Below are 6,000 nucleotides of genomic sequence, written 5' to 3'. Positions count from 1 at the left end.
CTGTTTTCCACCTTCAACAATTTAGCTGTATTTTCGTGGCCCCAGAGTTCTGATCCATAGATGACAGCCCCCTTGGCCTGGGATTTGTAGATCTGTAATGGGGGGCCGATTGGCCTAACCGAGGATTTGTTGTTTGCCACGAGCTTCATTATGCCTCCCGACTGCTGGGTCAGTTTCAGTGCAGCTTTTTCCAGGTGAGAGCTCCAGGTAAATTTATCGTTCAAAACAATTCCCAGGTATTCGAAGGTATTTACCCTTTCCAGCTTGATGTGTGAGATGCTTGGACGGAAATGGAATTTCTGTGGAGGGTTGAGGACCATGAATTTAGTCTTGGTAGCGTTGATTTCTAATCCATGGGTCTCACAGAAGTCCACAAAGCCATCAAGGGTACACTGGATACCTTTTGCCGACTTGGATAAAAGCAATGTGTCATCGGCGAACATGATGGCTGATACCCTCTCGGATGCCAGTTTCGGTGCGTCAGAGTTGGTTACGCCCGCTAAGTGGGCGATTACCCCGTTGACATAGAGGCAAAACAGGGTTGGTGCAAGCACACAACCCTGCCTTACCCCCCTGCCAACGGGGAACTTCTCAGACAGTTCTCCCATCCTACCGCATCTAACCTGGGCGTAGTTACTAGTGTGGAGGCGTATTATCATTTTCAAGAGACCTTCAGGGACCCCCAGATTATCAAGGACCTCCCACAGCTTATTCCTCGGTATCAAGTCGAACGCTGCCCTCAGGTCCACAAATACGGTGTAGAGGCTGCCACCCTCCAGTTGTACTGTTTTCCAGTGTATCATGGCGAGACGAAAGACCTGGTCTACTGTGGAGACCTTCTCCCTAAAGCCTGCTTGAAAAGGGCTCAAGATGATGTAGTCCCTAATCCACTCATGTAGGCGGTTTAGCAAGAGCTTGGAAAAGAGTTTCTGGGAAACATCGATTAGGCTTATAGGCCTATAATTTGCAGGAAGGAGGGGCGACCCCTTTTTGAAAATTGGCACAATTTCTGCCCCTGGCCAGGTGGAAGGGATTGGCAGACCCTTCAAAATAAATTAAATAGTACCCCTAGATAGGGAGCCCAGACATTGGGTTCGTGCTTATAAAGATCGCCTGGGAGCCTATCTAGGCCAGGCGCCTTACCAGCAGACAGGGAGGAAATTGCCAGGGTGATTTCTTCTAGGGTGAAGCCCTCGATGTCCGTTAGCCTGTTTTTGGTGTTGGGGGACTCTCCATCATGTTCACTGCTTCCATTATCACTGCTATGCGGAAGGTATAAGTTTTTAAAGTGTTCCTCCCAAACAGATGGTGCTATACAGGCCTCGACTGCTGCAAGTGGTTCAGACGAGCCGTGCCTGACAATTTGTCAAAAGGTCCGTGAGTCTTGGCAAGCGAGGGCGGCTGTTATTTTTGTCCAATTCTCCTCGTCCCATTCTATTTTTGCAGTGTGGAGGGCAGATTTATAGGCTACTCGTCTCTCCCTGATTATGATTGGGGTATCTCGGGCTTTCAGTGATTCCACCAGAAGAGTTTTTGCTTCCCTGCAAGAGGCGTTAAACCAGGTCACTCTTCTCTTTTTGGGCTTACGAAGCCTGGCAACTGGGTTCAGTATTTCAGCTAGATTGGTGCATAGCTCAGAGTGGATGTTAACAAGGGCAGCCGGTTGTGCCTGAGAGTCCAGGCTACCCGTGGTGTTAGTCTCTGATTCGCTAGCTAGATGGTTCACGCAGCACTCTACTTTTTCCAGGGTAGGGACGATTAGTGCATAGAGTCTTTCAATGTTAGTGTGATTTTCCAGCAATTTGGTCCATTTTATTCTACGCCTATTGCTGGTTAACACTAAGTCGGACTGAGATGGTGCATTGGGATCTACCTTCTCTGGTTGACGGTAAGGGATCTCAAACTTTTGTGAAAGCAGATTGTGGTCACTATCGTATCTGGTGATGACTTTAAAATCTTTCGCCCTCTTCCAGTCCCTGGTTGATACCATTATATAGTCAATCCTTGACTCGTGGCCCGGCCTATTAAAGGTGTTTTTGAGGCGGGATATCCCCCTCCATCCGGCCGTTGCACGCCCTCAAAGAGTGGCTGAGTGTGAGGGACATTATCTGAATGGCGAGGGGGGAACATGCCTTGGTGACTGCGTCTGTCAAGGAAGGAATATCCCATAGGTCATCCTCCTCGGCCGATATACCTTCCATGTAGGCAGGGAGTGGTTCATATTGTTGATTAAAGTCACCAGCTATGATTAAAGGGGAAGAAAAATTGTGTGTGTCAAGAAAGTGTGCTAGGTCTTCCACTGGGCCCGATGTTGCAGCAACCCCAACTGGCCTTGAATAAAAGTTAATCACTACAAGCTTCCCTCCACATGGCCATTCTAGGGAGACACATTGGAAGTCACAAGAATTGGTTTCCATAGGTGTGGCCATGCAGGCCAGGTGGGACCCAACCCAGATCGAAAGGCCTCCAGAAGGGCGGCCCTTTCCCCCCCATTTCGCTTCAGTACTAAAGGTCGCGAATCCCTGGCGGCTAAGTTGTTCTCTAGCCCAAGTCTCTTGAAAGAGACAAATGTCGTAGCCCTCTACTAGTTCTGTCCAGTCAGGGGTATCTACTTTGTTAGCTAACCCAGCCACATTCCAGGATAAAATGGAGAGTATGCCGTGCTCCTCTGTTGTGCTTCTGGTGTCTAATGTTCCGAGGCGCCCTAGAGCTACAGATTTCCCACGCTGGTTAGGTGGGGAGGTGTCCAATGGAGCACTGTTTGGTGTGAGGCTCTGTGGAATGAGGAGTTTATATTTCAGCCTCTGGTTAGAATCAGCAGTTGCACCCTTGGGAGTGCATGTGATTTGTCGATATGCCCCTGCTCTAGCATCGTTTGGCACTATGTATGCTGGTGTTGCTGGGGGAGATGTACCAACCGTATGTGTGTTTAAGATACTGGTTATTGGTGCAATGCCCAAAGACTGAGTGTGGTCGTAAATTGGGATGGGTGGGGGGGTACAGTGCTTATTGGGTGTGAAAGTCAGTCCACTTCCTCGAGACAACCATATCTATTGGAAGTCGGGACCCCGTTCCATCCTCCGGGTGTGTCTGCCCACCAGTTACTTTGTGCTCCCCAAGTGTGTTTCCTCGCCTGCATCCTACTCCAGTTCCCCCCCTGAACTAGAGGGGCACGTGGTGGGTAGAAGAAGGTGAGTGGTCTTGCTATTATTGATGCAGTTGAGCTGTGGTTAATCCATGAGTAAACGGCGTGGGCAGTGTTGGAATCCTCAAAGGTGATTATCACACAGTCTCCAGAGGTGGACTTTTGTGTGGTCCCTACCCAAGGTACCCTCCGTACCATAAGGATTTTGCTCCTTAAGTGGTTGGGGATTGGTTTATTGGTTTCCAACCAGTGGATCACCTTGTTCTTGAGAGAGGCAAAGTTTTCATGCTGATTGTATATCAGTTCGGTTACCCCAGTCAGCACCACGACATAGGGGCTAGCCTCAGGGGGCAGATCTACAAATCCCCTTGATCGTATAAAACTGGTGCTGGCTCTCTGCGATGTTGTAGGATTTGTGTTCTGGCCATTATGCCTCACGTTGGGGAGTTCGGTCGGGACAGGTGTTCTTTGGGAGGGTGCAGCTAGGGGGGGTGGCAGAAGGGATGCAACCCCCGGTTGCATAGCGTTTGACATTACCCCACTGGGAGGATTATGGACATCTACCTTGGTTCGGGGTTTGGGGGTTGGTTTGACCTTGGGTGTAACATTAGAAGTGGTGAGGGAAGAGGATGCAGCAGGTGGAAGTGTGTTAATAGATCCTGGTTTCTTGGCCATAGGAGGAGGCCGCGAATTCATTGTTGCCTGGGTGGTAGGATCCGAGAGTGCCGCTGAAAGCAAGGGTCCATTTGTACATGTAGGTTTGGAGTTCTGCATAATAATGGTTGCCAAGTTTAATATACTTTTTTCTATTTCTAGTAGCTGAGTCTCTATATGTGTGAATCTCTTTTCTATTGGGGAAAGTAGTTTTTTTAGTGTTTCCCAAACAATAGTGAGGAATTCAACATCCTTCCCTTTGATGGAGCATTGAGGGGTTCCTGCAGTGTCGCTTTCTATAATAAGATCGTTGTTTTCTTGAATGACTACTGTGTGAGGGGGGGATGTTTTCTGTGCATGTTACTGGGGTAGAAGATTTCGGTGTTGGCAAACTATCAAGGGGAGGTGCCTTGGTTGGAAGCTGCGCCTTCGCGACTTTTGCCTTTTTTCTTGTGTATGCCGAGGTAGGATTACGCTTCCTTTTGTTGTGTGGATGCTTTTGTGCTATGGGTAGGCTACCACCTTTTTCTTGTAAAGCAGGGGTGGGTTCAACTATCGAGAATAAGCCCTCGTCACAACCCTTCTTTTGGTCTACATTCGCACCCTGATGGGAATTTGGGAGGGGGATAGAGCTTTGTAAAAGGTTCCCCTGTGGGGAGGGTGAACTAGCTACTTGTGTAGCGTGAATATCGGCGTTAGTAACAATCATGGCGGGTGTGGAGCCTATCGGCCGTTCAGGAGTTTTAGCCCAGGCAATAGGGCCAAGAGAGGATTTTTTGGCGGCAGTTAACTCGACTGACAATCTTCTAGCAGCTTCGAGTTCTAATGAAACCCTGTGTTGCATCTTGGTTATTTCGTTATCAATGGCTGTGTGGGTCCTGGTGATGAAATCATCCAGGGTGCCATTTTTTAATTTTGATTTGGCAGCTCTGTCTCTAAACTCACGGGTTGCCATGCTGGGTTCTAGTTGAGAGGAAAACTTGAACATCAAATAGTGTGGCCCAGTCCAGTCTCTAACTGCCTCTAACGGCCTAAAACGGCCCTGTCTTTGCCCAGTCTTAGCCCGGGCTGCGTCCCGCGCTGCGGGAGTGATATGGCGTTATGTAGGTGGCGATTAGGGTGGGGGGCGGGCCAGCAGGGAGAGCGGACCGGAAGCTCTTCCTTGGTCTCGCAGGGACTTCTGGGAAATGAAGTCCCTGCACGCTCGCAGCCCCGCTGGTGCCTCGCGCCCCTTACCGCCCTGCCTCCAAGGACCTCGCGTGCACTCCCACGAAGCTGCTCACACCGGGGCTCACCAGCGAAGCGGCACCCGCGGAGCGGGTGCGGCGAGGAGTTGGCTGGGAGCCTTGAGTGCAAGTTCCAAAGTGCGCCGGTGCTGTAGGATGCCTCCTTCACAGAGCCTGAACCCTCCGTCTGACAGTAAGTGACCCACAGATTGGGGATTGCAGGTACGCTTTTTGTAATCCTTTGGTGGGCGGGGGGCGGGCCAGCAGGGAGAGCGGACCGGAAGCTCTTCCTTGGTCTCGCAGGGACTTCTGGGAAATGAAGTCCCTGCACGCTCGCAGCCCCGCTGGTGCCTCGCGCCCCTTACCGCCCTGCCTCCAAGGACCTCGCGTGCACTCCCACGTAGCTGCTCACACCGGGGCTCACCAGCGAAGCGGCACCCGCGGAGCGGGTGCGGCGAGGAGTTGGCTGGGAGCCTTGAGTGCAAGTTCCAAAGTGCGCCGGTGCTGTAGGATGCCTCCTTCACAGAGCCTGAACCCTCCGTCCGACAGTAAGTGACCCACAGATTGGGGATTGCAGGTACGCTTTTTGTAATCCTTTGGTGGGCGGGGGGCGGGACAGCAGGGAGAGCGGACCAGAAGCTCTTCCTTGGTCTCGCAGGGACTTCTGGGAAATGAAGTCCCTGCACGCTCGCAGCCCCGCTGGTGCCTCGGGCCCCTTACCGCCCTGCCTCCAAGGACCTCGCGTGCACTCCCACGAAGCTGCTCACACCGGGGCTCACCAGCGAAGCGGCACCCGCGGAGCGGGTGCGGCGAGGAGTTAGCTGGGAGCCTCGAGTGCAAGTTCCAAAGTGCGCCGGTGCTGTAGGATGCCTCCTTCACAGAGCCTGAACCCTCCGTCCGACAGTAAGTGACCCACCATTTATTCAAAAATGTTGGCCACTCGGCTTGCCACGGTAACATCGCCACTTGTGTCTA

Source organism: Lissotriton vulgaris, chromosome 1_1 (genome assembly GCF_964263255.1).
Source record: "Lissotriton vulgaris chromosome 1_1, aLisVul1.2, whole genome shotgun sequence".
NCBI lineage: Eukaryota > Metazoa > Chordata > Amphibia > Caudata > Salamandridae > Lissotriton > Lissotriton vulgaris.
Note: the sequence above shows the minus strand (reverse complement) of the source record.